The sequence below is a fragment of the Diabrotica virgifera genome, chromosome 8, assembly GCF_917563875.1.
Source record: "Diabrotica virgifera virgifera chromosome 8, PGI_DIABVI_V3a".
In the NCBI taxonomy this organism is placed as follows: domain Eukaryota; kingdom Metazoa; phylum Arthropoda; class Insecta; order Coleoptera; family Chrysomelidae; genus Diabrotica; species Diabrotica virgifera.
The window spans coordinates 86,699,794-86,715,652 of record NC_065450.1 but is presented as its reverse complement, the minus strand read 5'-3'; positions in this window follow the sequence as shown (position 1 = coordinate 86,715,652).

Sequence of the window (15,859 nt, the reverse complement as noted above, 5' to 3'; positions counted from 1 at the left end):
AAATTAAGGTGGGATTAGAAAGGCTTTCTTCAAATGTCTGTGAAATCTCAAATCAATTGAGCAATATTTCCAAAAATTTACCTACCTTACCAACAAAAAAAGAGGTATTGAACAAAAAAACATTTTATGCTACCACAAGTACCCAAACTGAAGAGCCTCAATGTTGCGAAGTAAGTCCAGAGCAAAAGTCAAAAAACACAGAAGATAAATGTCAGTTTGTAATTATTAGTAACTTAACCCCAATATACACCCCTATACAAGTGGTACACTACATTAAAGAGAAGCTAGGTATCAAAGAATATATTAGATGTTACGCCCTCGTTAAAGATGCCGACAAATCAACTGGTTCTTCATTTAAAATAGGCATAAAATCTAGATCATCGATTAACTTACTATTTAATAAGGAAATTTGGCCACCTGGTGTAATCATTAAATGGTCCATTGAATCTTCATATTCCGAACCATCCGAGTCACATAAGAATCCGAAGAATATCAGAAGCCCTGTTATCCCGGAAAATCCAGTTACCAGTTTATGCAACAACAAAGATGAAGTACAGAGCACAAATATATGTTCAGACAAGCAGGCCATCGAAATTTGTAAATCTAAGAATCCTTTCCATTCGCAAATTAATTTCGTTAAGAAAGATACTTTAGAACCATCTATAAATCTGGATCCTTTGACTCCACCAAGAGTTAGATTAACCAATAACTCTAATAGTCGGTATCTTCTAGCCAGATTAAGGGAACCGGATATCTTAAAAGCCATTAAACTTCATCTTGCTTATCTACACGACCAACCTGCTTCTGTATTTTACGATGGATTTACCAACACAAGCGTTAAACTGTTTTTGGCCTCCGAAGGGCTTCCTACCAACACGGAAGATCTACGAAAAATTCTTCTAGAATTTAACGAAGTCTATGGAATTGGTCCAGATGAGGTGGAAGCTGATCTTGCTGCTTTTAGGTCCTTTCTCGCTTCTGAAAGAATTATCCATTTACAAAAATCAAGGGAATGTCACCAAAATTACTATTCCGCTGTGTCTCCTAAACGAAATTTTTAAACATCACGACGTGTTCTGAGGGACTAGAATCCTCAAATTATTTTAGTGATAACAACTTTAGCATGGTTCTGATTAATATTCGTTCTATAAGATATAAAACTGATGAATTATTTCTATTTCTAGAGGAATTAGGGTTTCCTCCGATAGTTGCGGTTACTGAGCACTGGCTTGAAGTCAACGAGCCTTTTTTTGTAGAAAAATATTCCACTATTGCTAGGTACGATCGTCAAAGTTCAGCGCATGGAGGCACCCTGATTCTTTCTACAAGTAATGATTTTTCTCTGGTAACAAAATATGATTTTCTATTAAGCGAAGCATTCTTTGAGTTTTCCTTAGTTTACAGTAAGAACTTTAATCTTTATATTATTTGCATTTATAGATCACCTGACTCTTCCGTGGAACTATTTTTTTCAGAACCTGCTTAATTTGTTAGATGACCTGCCCCATAAAAGCAGAAAAATTTTATGCGGGGACTTTAACATTAATTATGCTGCTGCTTGTGCTACACAAATATCCCTGGTCAACATATTTGAATCGTATGGTCTAACAATGCACATTGATTCTCCTACAAGGATTACAAAAACTTCATCTGCCATAATTGATTATATTGTCTCAGATTTCTCACCCCGTGATGTCTGCTCTACAACTGTTAATGCGGGACTATCTGATCATGAAGCGGTTTATACGAAGTTTAACATCTTTAGCAAGCACTCTTCGAAAACTCGACGTTTAGGCAGGATTTTTTCCGCTCGGAATTTTCGTAAATTCCAAAATTTATGCTTAACCTCTGAGTGGCCCTTTCCTTCTATGAACGTCGATAATAATTTCAGTGACTTTTTGAATAAGCTTGTCTGTATCTTCAATAAAGCATTTCCTTTAATCACAATTAAGCCAAAACATCACAAACCCTGGACTACCAAAGGTGTCCGCATATCAGCCAAAAATATGCGTTCACTACTGTATATCAAGAAATTTACTACCAACGTCTCTGTTACTGAATATATCACCAAGTACAGGGCGATCTATTTAAAACTTATATAATCAGCTAAAAAATTGTACTATCAAAATCGTCTGAGAAGCTCTAAAAGTGTTGCAAAAGAAACTTGGTCCATAATAAACGATCTTCGTAATAAAACTCACACAGCTCAAACATTTTCCCTTCCAGACCCAGAAAATCTAAATGAATACTTTGTTAATGTGAGTAAAAATATAACATCAACTATTGTGTCACAACAAGATCCCATTTCCTATCTCCCTAATTCAGGAAAGGTCTCGAATTCATTCTTTATAAGACCGGTTGATAAATCTGAACTGATTCAGACAATCAATAATATCAAAAGCAAATCTTCGTGTAGTACCGATGGACTATCCATAAAAATTTTCTCAAATCTCCCAGACAGTGTGTTGGGAGTCCTCATCTCTCTAATTAATGATTCTTTTGAGAAAGGTAAATTTCCAGAGTGCCTAAAGACGGCCATCATTATTCCTCTTCATAAGGGTGGTGAAAAATCAAATGCCTGCAATTATAGACCTATTGCATTACTACCGGTACTCTCCAAAATTATTGAGAGACTCATAAAAGCCCGACTTATGTCCTTTCTCGTTGATAACAATATTTTATCACAAAATCAGTTCGGCTTTTTAAATAATAAATGTACCACAGATGCCATGTTTTCTGTACTACATGAGGTTTATCAAGCATTAAACAATAATCTGCACACTGCCACTGTTTTTTGTGATTATGCCAAAGCTTTTGATTGTGTGAATCACGACATTTTGATAAAAAAAACTAGATTTCTACGGAATTCGAGGTATTTCTTCGAACTGGTTTCAATCTTACTTGGATAATAGGAAACAACTGGTTAGAGCAAATGATACAGACTCTAGTCTCAAAAATGTTGTATGTGGGGTACCACAAGGTTCAGTATTGGGTCCTCTACTTTTCCTTATCTTTATTAATGACATCACTAGCTTAAAAATCGATGGCAAAGTTTTTCTTTTTGCTGATGATACCAGTATCACTTGGAGCAACTCAAATATCGCAACTCTTCATGCTACTATAACTTCTGATCTACTTACAATAAAATCTTGGTCCGATTCAAATTTACTCTCTTTTAATGTAGATAAAACAGTAGCATTGTCCTATAAAGGAGCTCTTCAACCCTTACCTCTTCATAACAGCCAGATCAGTATCGTTGATTCTGTAAAGTTTCTTGGTATTTTTTTAGATATCAATCTGAAATGGTCCCTTCATATTGATGTGTTAAGCAAGAAACTATCCTCAGCTTGCTTTGCAATAAGATCTGTTTCAAAGGAAATGAATTTAGCCTCTTCCAAAATAACATATTTTTCTTTGTTCGAGTCACATCTTCGATATGGTCTCCCTTTTTGGGGTTCTGGTACGGCTGCCCAATCTGATGTTATTTTTAAATTACAAAAAAGAGCAATAAGATATCTGTTTGGCCTCAGAAGAACAACACATTGCAGAAGCTACTTCAAAGATCACAGGATTCTAACACTACCTTCTTTATATATTTTAGAAACTGTTTGCTTAATTCGTAAACATCTACATGTCTTTCCAGCAAGACCTAGACATGACTATTCCACCAGAAATTCTACCTTTGACATCTATTTACCGATCCCGTCCAGTGAGTTAGTAAAGAAATCTATATTATATTCTGCGAAAAAACTTTACAACCATCTCCCTCTACAACTTAAATCTGCAACATCTTTCTCCAAGTTCCGTAAAATGACTAAAGCCTATTTATCTGAAAGACCATATTATTCAACAGCAGAGTTTCTTAACCAATAACTAAGAAAGTACAGTATTCTTATTTATAAGTATAATCTTAATCTATATTTGAGTGTCATATGCAGCAGCTTAACTTAACTTATTAAATTTCTTAAGGTAGATTATGCAATTTGCAAATTTTTTTTTTAAATTTTGCAATAGGTTGTTACTGTTTTTTTTGTTTATCTTCATTATTTTTATTTATGTAGACGATTTATATCATTTTAGTAAATTGTATTTGTTATTTGTTATTGTTCTTATTTTTATGATTCTTGTAAGCTTTGTCTATAAAATTGTTAAATTTTTCATGACAATAAAGCATATTTCTATTCTATTATATTTCTGATTCAGAAGACAAAACAGGAATCTATTTCTAGATCGGCTCTAAGTATTGCAGGAGCGGCAACGCACGTACGAAAAGACTTGGCGAATTTATAAACGAAAAATTTTCGTTGAAACTATATGATATGAGCGCTTTAAGACTTTTTTATAGATTTATATTGTATTATTTATTTATAAATATTTATATAATTTATGTATATGTATGTTTATGTAAGTGAAGTTTCTAAGTCCAAGAACAATGTTTTTAAAAAATAACTTTTTTAACAAAGGACTACATACTACAGTAAAATGCAAAATAATAGTGACGTTATATAATGCAAAAAGTCAATTTATAATCTCGGTGAAGCGTGCTGACACTGTCCTTTTATTATCGGTGAATTAGCAGTTTCTTAACTTCTCCGGGGATAGATGAGAACTATGTGGTGGCATAGTTCGAAGAAATGGAAAATTATCTGGAAACCTTCTTTTCTCGTTCTGTGAATCCTTTTGGTGATTCTTGATTTGTCCTTTTTCTGTATATTTGCCAAATGGTGTAGACAAGAAAAATGATTGCAATGACATATAAAATTATGGTATAAAAACTGACATGTTGAAAATGAACGGGAACTGTGTCTAGATTGTCTATTTTGTTTTCTTGATCTGCTAAAGCACTTTGCACATTATTTAATTTATCTAATTTTATTGAGTCTATTTTTATTGGTTTAAAGTTTAGATCACTGACCGGGGTTTTTAATAATAGTTCTAAATTTGGCAGTTCCATTTTAACAAAATTTGGAGCTTTTAGTTCAAACGTTTTTAAAACGTAATATACTGTATATAAATCGTGTATATATATATATATATATATATATATATATATATATATATATATATATATATATATATATATATATATATATATATATATATATATATATATATTGTTAAATGATCGTTAAGTCGACTAGTGGTGATCTCTAAGAGTCTCCTGAAGTAGTAAGGCAGATAAGTGAATAGTTGTGAGTTTGTTGAAATAAGTGTCCTGACGGAAGCTCATCACGTAAAGCATTGTAAGTTATATTGTTCTACTTATATTCCAAGAGTCACCGTTGCATGCCGGAACGAGAAATAGATTCAGTTTATCGAGAGGAGAAAAGGCTAGCATTGTTTTTTGAAAGATACGTGCATATGTAGGGGGTCATTAATGACAATAGGCTTGCAATAATTTGTTGCGAGATTGCTGACTACATAGGGGGCTGCTAAGAGTAAATTGTAGGCGACCAGAGACAAGAATTTGGACAACTCATCATCCGAGAGACAGTTTTATTTTTTTTGTAGAATTATTCATAACGCAAATTTCAATAAGTACTTTAGATAGTGGTAGGGTTATTTCAATAATCAGAATAGGAGATATTATTTTTAGAGGATATTTTGAGGGTGAATTTATTTCAATAGATGCTTTTGTACCATATATGTGTTTTATTCCGTTAATCTTTGACCTTATTTATCATATGTAAAGCAAAGGAGATATTGAAGCACGAGAATATAAAACCCTGAGATTAGAGCATTAAATAGTGTGATTAAATCATAAGTGCATCATTAAAATTAAATTTAATTAATTAGTTAATTATCTAATCAATTGCTTTGAGCACACCGATCTTTGAATATCACATTAACTGGAGCCCAGAACGTGGTGGCTTAAAAATATCGCAGCTTTGCATTTGATGGTAGGGAAAGAGATAAGGAATAACTACAGGTGATCCAGAGATAATTTGACAATTTTTCCAGGTGTAAAAATAATTTTGATTTATGGATTGATCGTAGGTATTGGATATTTACTGCCATTGAATTATTTGATTTTTTTTTACCAATCGTACATTTGATATTTATTTTGAAATTTACTGATTGCATATTTGATATTTGTGGCGAAAATTTATTAAATTTGGGGAGAAATATTTGTCGTGTTCTGCAACTTATAGAGTGTTGTAAAATTTCACATTTGGCGGGGACAAAGAAAACAGTAACGAAAAGAAACAACATGTCGACCACAAGGAGGCAAAGCAAAATGCAAGAAAACAGAGAAGAGGAAAAAATTGTTGAAGAAGGATTGGATAATGAAGGAGATACAACGATTATGGAGAGAAAAGAACAGGAATTAACAGGAATAGAGAAACTATTGCAACTGATGCAACTCCAGTCACAACAAATGGATAGAAATCAACAGGAAACAAAAAGGACAATGCAAGAAAATCAACAGGAATCAAAACGAGCCATGGAAGAAACACAAAGAGAAATATCACAGAGAATAGAACAGAAATTGGAAGAGAATGATGGCAAATTGAAAAAGCGTTTGGAAAAATATGAAAATGAAATGAAAGCCTGTTTAGAAAAAGTTAGAGAAGAAACAGAAAGGAAACTGGAGATGCAACGAGAAGAAATAGAAACTAAAATGAAGGATATTAAGAATGTGCAGAAGATGGAATTAGAACAGTTAGAAAGCAAATTTGAAAATGCAATACAAGAAGACAGGCGAGAAATAGAAGAAAAATTTAAGCAAAACGAAAAACAAATTGCGGAACTCAAGAATCAACAGAATTGTGGAGAAAGAAGGGAAATGATTATCCATGGTACAAGCGACGCGAAAATACAATTTGGCGGGGATATTAGAGAAACACACCCAGTACCATTTGTTAAAAATTTGAGAACCAAATTGCAACATATTAGATATTTTGACGACTGCAAAGAAACAATTAGAAACCATCTGAAAGAAGGAGCAGCGTTATGGTATGAAAGTAAAGAAGATGAGTTTGAAAATTGGACAGATTTCGAAAATAAATTTCTCAACTATTTCTGGGGGAAAGTTAAACAGAGGGAAATCAACCAAGAGCTACAGAATGGAAGATATCACGAGAAAATGGGAATATCGGAGGAAAGATATGCTTTGCAGATATATAACAATTCCAAATATCTAGACTACAAATACTCTACCGAACAACTGGTAGAAATGATAAGCAGACATTTCGAAGAAACGCTGGAGGACCACGTGATTTTGAGAAGCTATCAAGATATATCATAGTTTGTGCCAATTCCTTCAAGTAAGGGAAGCAAAACGAAGAGAAATGCGAAACAGAAGACAACATGAACAATATAATGGACCGGCAAGAAGGTATCAATCAAATTATGACCAGAGAAACCGACATGCCCAATCAACAAACGAAGATAGGCCGAGAGAATACCAAAATTACAATAGACAACAAAATTATGATAACAGGAAGCACGCAAAAAATAGAACATATGAAAATCACAACAGAAACAGAGATGCACAAAATCCTCCGACTAGGAATACGAACGAACAAAGGGACGGTAGAAACAATCAGAATTTCCAACGACAAAATAGAAGGGAGATGAATCATGTAACAATAGAAAACGAGGAAGAAGATATATGCAATGAATCCAGACAGGATTTTCAATAAAGCATCCACTGAACAAACATAAACAACTCTCCGTTATATTTTGTCATCCGAGAGAGTTTATACAGTTGGCGGGAAATGAAAGACAAAGTTCTAATTCCAATTTAATATTCTTAGATGCATTTATAAAACATAAAGCGATTAAAATTTTGATTGATTCTGGATCGGAGATATCGTTAATCAATAAGAAACTAGTAAAAGAATTAAATTTGGACAGATTTGTGTACAAAATTCCTAGGGTTGTTTTAGTGGGTGCAAACAACAAAAAATTGACGACAGTAAATGAAGGTTTGGGAGTGCGGATCAGAGTGGGAGACAAATACTATATTATGCAATGTGTGGTGATCGAAGATTTAAACCATGATATGATAGCGGGAATTGATGAATTGAGTGAAAAACACATCACCATAAATTTTTCGGAGAATAAACTGGAAATCAGAGCAGAACCAGACAACATAGAAGAAGAAACGGAAATAGAGAGGAAAATAATTGTTGAAAAGATAAATGAACAGGAAAAACATAAAGAAATCAATATGACTGTAGAGGAAAAACCGAAAGTACAAGAAAAAAATCAACCAGAAAAAAAAAGAAGGAAGAAAAAGAAGAAGAGTTCAAAAAGAAAGAAGGAAAACACGGTGGATACAAGAGAAAGACAGGAAATCGAAGATACGGAAGAATTGTCGGCAATCGACGATAAAACAGAAAGGAAGCAGGAAGAAAAGGAAGTTCTCATAAGAGAAATGAAAGCAGTAGAAACATGGTGCTCGGGATACCAAATGGAAATTGAAGATAAAAAAAAACAGAAGAAGAAATAAAGGATGAGGACAGAGAAGAAATGGCAATAATGGACGAGAATCCAGAATTTTATGAAGAAATATTATGGACAGTGAACACATGCGAACAAAATGAGGATGAAAGAAAATTAAAATGTGGAGAAAACATGGAAAAGGAAGTAGAGAAGATTCTAGAAAATTATGGAGATTTGATTAATGAAGAAAGCCGAGTGGCTAAAAATTATGAACATTCTTTTAAAGTTAAAAACTTAGAAAATTTTAAATCCAAGACATATCCAATCCCGTATAAATACAGGCAAAGCGTCGGACAGGAAATTGAAAAAATGATCGAAGACAAGGTGATAGAAAGATGTGACTCTCCATATATCAACCCGATAGTATGCGTTAAAAAATCGAGTGGTGATTTGCGATTATGTTTAGATGCAAGAAACATTAATTCACACACAATCGCGCAATACGAAGCGCCTTTGAACATCGAAGCCATATTTGGACGAATCACAGGGTCACACATTTTTTCCAAAATCGATTTGAAACATAGTTTTTGGTTAATACCTTTGGCAGAGAAATGTCGAAATTATACCGCTTTTTCGATCGACGGAGTGGTATACCGATTTAGGGTGGTACCATTTGGCCTACAGAGTGCATGCGCTGCTTTGGTTCGCGCATTGAACACAATCTTAAATAGGCATGAAGAATTTGTTGTACATTACATAGATGATTTATTAATTTTCTCACCGGAGATAACAAGCCATCTACGACATATTCACACTGTGCTAGAAGAACTGGATCAAGCGGGATTGAAATTAAATATTCAAAAGTGTCAGTTTTTCCAAAAGGAAATACTGTATTTAGGATTCAAATTAGACACAAAAGGGATTAGTCTTGCAGAAGATAGAATCGAAATTATAAATAACTACGCTAGGCCAACCAATTTAAAAACATTGCGGGGATTTTTGGGAATGGTAAACTATTTCAAAATACTAATACCAGACATCAGCACAAAAGAAATACCGTTGATAGCATTAATTAAGAAAAATGTTAGGTGGAAATGGGGAACGGAACAAGAAATGGCTTTCAAAAATTTAAAAGGAGCTTTCTCCACAGCTGTAAGAGTACACCACCCAAGATATGATCAACCTTTCATTCTCCGGACCGATGCTTCCATAACAAAATTCGCAGGGGTGTTATCACAGATCCAAGACGATGTAGAGGTGCCAATCTGTTTTGTCTCCCGTGTAACCAAAACATATGAGAGAAAGTACAGCGTTACTGAATTAGAGTTCGCCAGTGTGTTATTTTGTGTAAATAAATTACGGTTTTACCTACTAGGGGCAAAATTCACCGTTGAAACAGACCATGCAGCTTTGGTACATATAATGAAAAATAGGCTGGTAAATAATAGAATTCATAGGGGCATTTTTTTACTTCAAGAGTATGATTTTGAATTTAAATATATCAAAGGAACTGACAATATCTTGGCAGATGCGTTGACGAGAGATGAACAATTCCGCAAAGAGGACCACAAAACTCTCCACGTTGGCATGAACATAATGAGAGAAGAAGCAGGCTTATTTTCTTTGGCTCAGATCAGGGAAAATCAGGAACAACTGGATGAAAGAGAAAAGCAAAGGGCCGAACAAGAAGATAACTTATATTTTAAGAGGGTCGATGGTAAAGAACTATATGTAATCACGGAACAGATGGCAAAAGAAGTTTTAGCAAAATTACACTGTGACAACGGACACATTGGAAGCAGGAAGGTGTGGCTTATGTTCAGGGAGAACTACATTTGTCGACAGGACTATACAATAGCCAAAGAGATGACTCGAAATTGCGAGACATGCCAAAAGTGTAAAAGTAAGAATTTCAAAAACGAAAACATCACAAAAAACGTCATAGCTCGGAAGAAACTGGATATTGTCGCCATTGATATGTTGAGCGATTTAATAACAACAACACAGAGGAATAAACACATATTAGTTATGGTGGATGTTTTCTCAAAGTATTTAAAACTGTACCCATGTAGAACCACGAAAGGAGCTGAAATACTTCGGAAGATAGACGATTTTATCGAAACAGTGGGAAGACCAGACAATATTTTGTTGGACAATGCGACATACTTTAGGAATGACCGTTTTAAAGGGGAATTAAGAGAGAGAGGCATAAATACAAAATTTGTAAGCATCCGACATCCACAGAGCAACCCATCAGAGCGTTTTATACAAGAAGTCACAAAATTTCTAAGAATTGCTGCGGAAGAACATCATCGACATTGGGACAGAAAAGTGTTTGAAATAGAGACGTATTTGAACTGTGCACCAAATACGGTTACCAAGGAGACGCCTTTATATGTAATGAAAGGAACAATGCCTACGAGACCGTGGGAAGACACCGCCCCCAGACAATACGAAGAAGTGATCGAGGTGGTTCAACGAAGATTGAGACGAAGTGGAGAGAAATATCTCCAAAGGCAAGAGAGGACCCGAAGAAGAAGGCCGGTTACATTCCAGAAAGGGGATAAAGTTTTAGTGAGGGCACTGAGGGTGTCCAATTTACAAAATGGTATTTGTGCTAAATTGATGCCGGTATTTGAAGGTCCATATAGGGTCAATACGGAAAATGGGGTAAATAGTTATGAATTAGCGCATATAGAGACAGGCAAGATACGGGGTATTTTTAACATTCACGACATTTATAAGTATCATGAGTAGAGTTTGGTAACATAATGGAATAATTTGATCCTAAAAAAAAAACTTGTGTCATTTAAATAAATAACAGAATTTTTTCGGCAAATCAAATGGCGGGGAGTTGTTAAATGATCGTTAAGTCGACTAGTGGTGATCTCTAAGAGTCTCCTGAAGTAGTAAGGCAGATAAGTGAATAGTTGTGAGTTTGTTGAAATAAGTGTCCTGACGGAAGCTCATCACGTAAAGCATTGTAAGTTATATTGTTCTACTTATATTCCAAGAGTCACCGTTGCATGCCGGAACGAGAAATAGATTCAGTTTATCGAGAGGAGAAAAGGCTAGCATTGTTTTTTGAAAGATACGTGCATCTGTAGGGGGTCATTAATGACAATAGGCTTGCAATAATTTGTTGCGAGATTGCTGACTACATAGGGGGCTGCTAAGAGTAAATTGTAGGCGACCAGAGACAAGAATTTGGACAACTCATCATCCGAGAGACAGTTTTATTTTTTTTGTAGAATTATTCATAACGCAAATTTCAATAAGTACTTTAGATAGTGGTAGGGTTATTTCAATAATCAGAATAGGAGATATTATTTTTAGAGGATATTTTGAGGGTGAATTTATTTCAATAGATGCTTTTGTACCATATATGTGTTTTATTCCGTTAATCTTTGATATAAAACCCTGAGATTAGAGCATTAAATAGTGTGATTAAATCATAAGTGCATCATTAAAATTAAATTTAATTAATTAGTTAATTATCCAATCAAGTGCTTTGAGCACACCGATCTTTGAATATCACATTAATATATATATATAGAGGAAAGGCTGTAAATATGGGCTGGTCTTGTAATATGGGCTAGGTGGGTTTCACAGCTATTCGTTGCAGATCTCTACATTTTGACTATTTCAAATGGTATTTGACGAAGTTAAACCATCACCGTAGCGATGGCACCACTGTGGTAGATATTTCCCAGTTTATAATAATTGTTTGTCGGTTGGTGCGAGTGTCAAAACTTTTTCGGGTAAGTTGCTAAATTCCAGTATTTAAAAATAAACACGAATTTCAAAGAAAAGTCTGTGTCACGTTGAAGCTCTATTATTAGTCTTTGATATATGCTAATGAGTTTTCTTCAAATTGTCTGCTTTTTGACATAACTTCTTTTGTTGTGCAAAGCAAGCGTGTTTACAATATGGGCTATGCCTCTGTTTTCATTATGGGCTAGTGGCCCATATTTAGAACAATGTAGCAATGTAGGCAAAACGAAGTAGGAAAAGGCAAAGAAAAAAGAAAAGGAAAAGAAATAAAAAAAGGAAAACGTAAGCAGCTTACCAAAGTCACAAAGAACCAAAAAAAGAAATCGGTTTCTAGTAGCGAGGATGAGGAGGAATATGTGCCTGCAGATGATGAAAGCGATTACAATGAGTTTCCTCCCACACAGCCTCCACAAGACGCAGCTGACGTAACGTGTATGTTTTGCGAAGTACTTTTTTCAGAGGATAATCTTGGTGAAATATGGGTCAAGTGCTTCTGTTCCATTTGTGGGCACATAACGAGTGCGCTGGGGCCGAAAAAGAAGAATATGTGTGTGACTTTTGCAAATAGTTTTAGCCTATGAGTTATTTAATGTATTTTTTGTATTTTAGATATTAAAATATATTTGTCACGCATTTGTCTCATTTCACACAAATTTAAGACACATTTTTCGGGGTAGCCCATATTTAGGATCATTATTCAAACGGCGCAAAAGTACAATTTTTCATTATTTATACATTTAAAACAGTTGTATATTTTTTAATCAATTTGCACTTTGGGCAGGTTATAAGTAACTAAATGTAGGTATTCTTGCATACCTTTGGAAATAAAATAGAATTTTTATTCTTTTTTTACAAAGAAAAATAAAATGGGTAGCCCATATTTGCATCCTTTCCTCTATATATATATATATATATATATATATATATATATATATATATACAAACAAGTGGTTTATTAGGGTTGCAGTCAGAAGTTTGGCCAGGATATCAAAGAAACACTCTTTTGACTTTTTGTCTAGCTTTCGGGGTTGTTTGACCCCTTTATCAAGACTCTGTAATATAAAACAAAAATGTAAGTATTTTAAAATATTACATTGTTTTAGTAAACCTACTAGTCGTTGAGATTATTAAAAAGAAGCTTGATGATGCTCAACATTTCAAATTTACACAAATACTGAAAACAGAAGACAAAGGACACAATACATTTTAAAATTTTTGAATAATTAGCAGAAATACAATAATTATTCTGTCATGTTGACCTACTGATAATGTAAGTCAAAAACTCTGACACATAGAGAACAGAAATATATATATATATATATATATATATATATATATATATATATATATATATATATATATATATATATATATATATATACATCGGACAGACTTCACGTAACCTATCTCTTAGACTAACGTCTCATAAAAGTGATATCAAGAGAAATATCCCTTCTTGTGCATTGGCAGAGCATGTTATTAATGAGGATCATGTTTTCATTTTTCAAGAAGCAACAATTTTGGAAAGAGAAGTAAATTTACGTAAAAGAGAATTTAAAGAAATGGTTTGGATAAAAAAATCAAATTGTATTAATAAGAGATCTGATATCAATAATCTAAGCATTATTTATAATAACATTTTGGCTTTGACTAACTAACTTTGACTGTAATTTTTACTAACTTTGACTTTAATTTTGAGATCTGATATTACTAATTTATGCATTTTATAAACAATTTGGTCTTATTAATTTTTAAAATTTCACTAAATAGTATCAAAAGAAAAATATTTATAACATTCTAAATCAACTTGTTTTACATTACTATCAGTTTTTTTTTTTACTAATAATTATAACTTCAAATTTACTTAAATCTTTATATCATTATTTTATACACTGTTAACTAACTTCTTTCCCAATCTATCGAGTTATTAAAGTAGTCTAACTACATTTGATTAATGTCTTTTTGACATATTTCAAAATTAATTTACGTTTACAATTTATATTTTTTAGAAAGAATTTTTATGTTTTTTATAATTATGTTAGTTATTTTGTAAACCACGAGCAGTAAGTTTTTATTTTTCTAGTTTTCATCTAAATTTAAACATTTGTATTTTTAGATTGTCTTGATAAAGGAAATAAATTGTCCGAAAGCTCGACAAAAGTTCAAAGTGTTTCACTTCTAATCAGCCCAAAACACATTGACTGCATTCCCCAAAATTATTCTTTTTATATATATATATATATATATATATATATATATATATATATATATATATATATATATGTATATACATAAAATTACATACTCCTCCGAAACGGCTTGACCGATGTTTATGAATTTTACACGAATAGCCTGTAGGACTGAGCATAAATTTTAACCTAATTTTCATACCCATAAGTTGTAAGAGGGTTGCCCCCCTGACATTATTTTTTATTTTTTTGGGCAAAATTTTCTACTTTAATTTTATATGATGTAGCAATAAAAAATACATACAACCCTTAATTTTCACTCTTCTAACTCCAACCACTATTTTTTAATATATATTTACATCTATTTTACAGCTATTCTACAGCTATTTACATAACATATATTTACATCTATAAAATTCTCCACACTCACAGTGTTAGCTGCCATAGTCCTCCGAGACCGCTTGACTGGTTTTTATGAAATTATATATGCACATTCGGTAGGTCTTAGAATCAGTCGTAATCTATTTTTCATATCCCTGAGTGATAAGAGGGGTTCCCCTTAACATTTTGTAATGTTAGGTGGGGATATGTATACATAACGTACTCTACAAGTCTACGAGTACATGCAAATTAAAAAAAATATGATCAAAATCCATTAACAAGCTCCGGATATATCGCCTAGTGAGAACAATAGTGGCGAAACTCGAAAATTAACGTTTTTGAGTTAAGTCCATCAATCGACATCTAAATATGCCCTCTTTTATGTGCAATATCGGCTAACAATTATTTAATTTCCTTATTAATAGAGGGCGCCTACAAGTCTTTATAGTATTGTGAATTTGTCAAATATTTTGATGCATTAACGACGAAAGAACACCAAACTTTATATCATTACTGGCGAATCTGTAATTATGCCGTGCCTACATGTATTTGAAATATTACACAATATATTTGAAATAGTAGTACAATGTGCAATAGTGGCGAATGAGCACTTTTGTCTGTGTGGTCGTTTTTGCTTGTGTTTTTTTTCTAAAACTTCTTACAGAGAAACTCAGTTTCAATCGTTCTTAGGTACTTAGAAATAGAAAATCAAGAAAGCGTCTATCCACTTTGGATCAGTATTGTTTAATGCCACACTATCGAGAAACAATATTCATTTCTAAAAAGAAGTCTTACAAAATAAATCAATTCCTTCTACCCACAATAATTTCTTAAGTAGTTTGAAATACGAAACGTACGTGAGTGAAATGATGAATTTAATTTTACTATTCATAGTTCTTTTGCTTACTTTTTATCTTTTATTATGTTTATCGTCTTCATAATTATTACTTAAGATCTATTTTGTTATTTTTCTATTGTACTTTAGTTTCATTTTGCGCATAACTGGTGTGTATAATAAAATATTTTATTTGATGCGTTTAATTTATTTTTAAAAGTAAATGTTTTAATTATTTAAAACAGAAACTAACCTGTTGTAGTATAGCAGTATTAAAGTATAGTGGCGA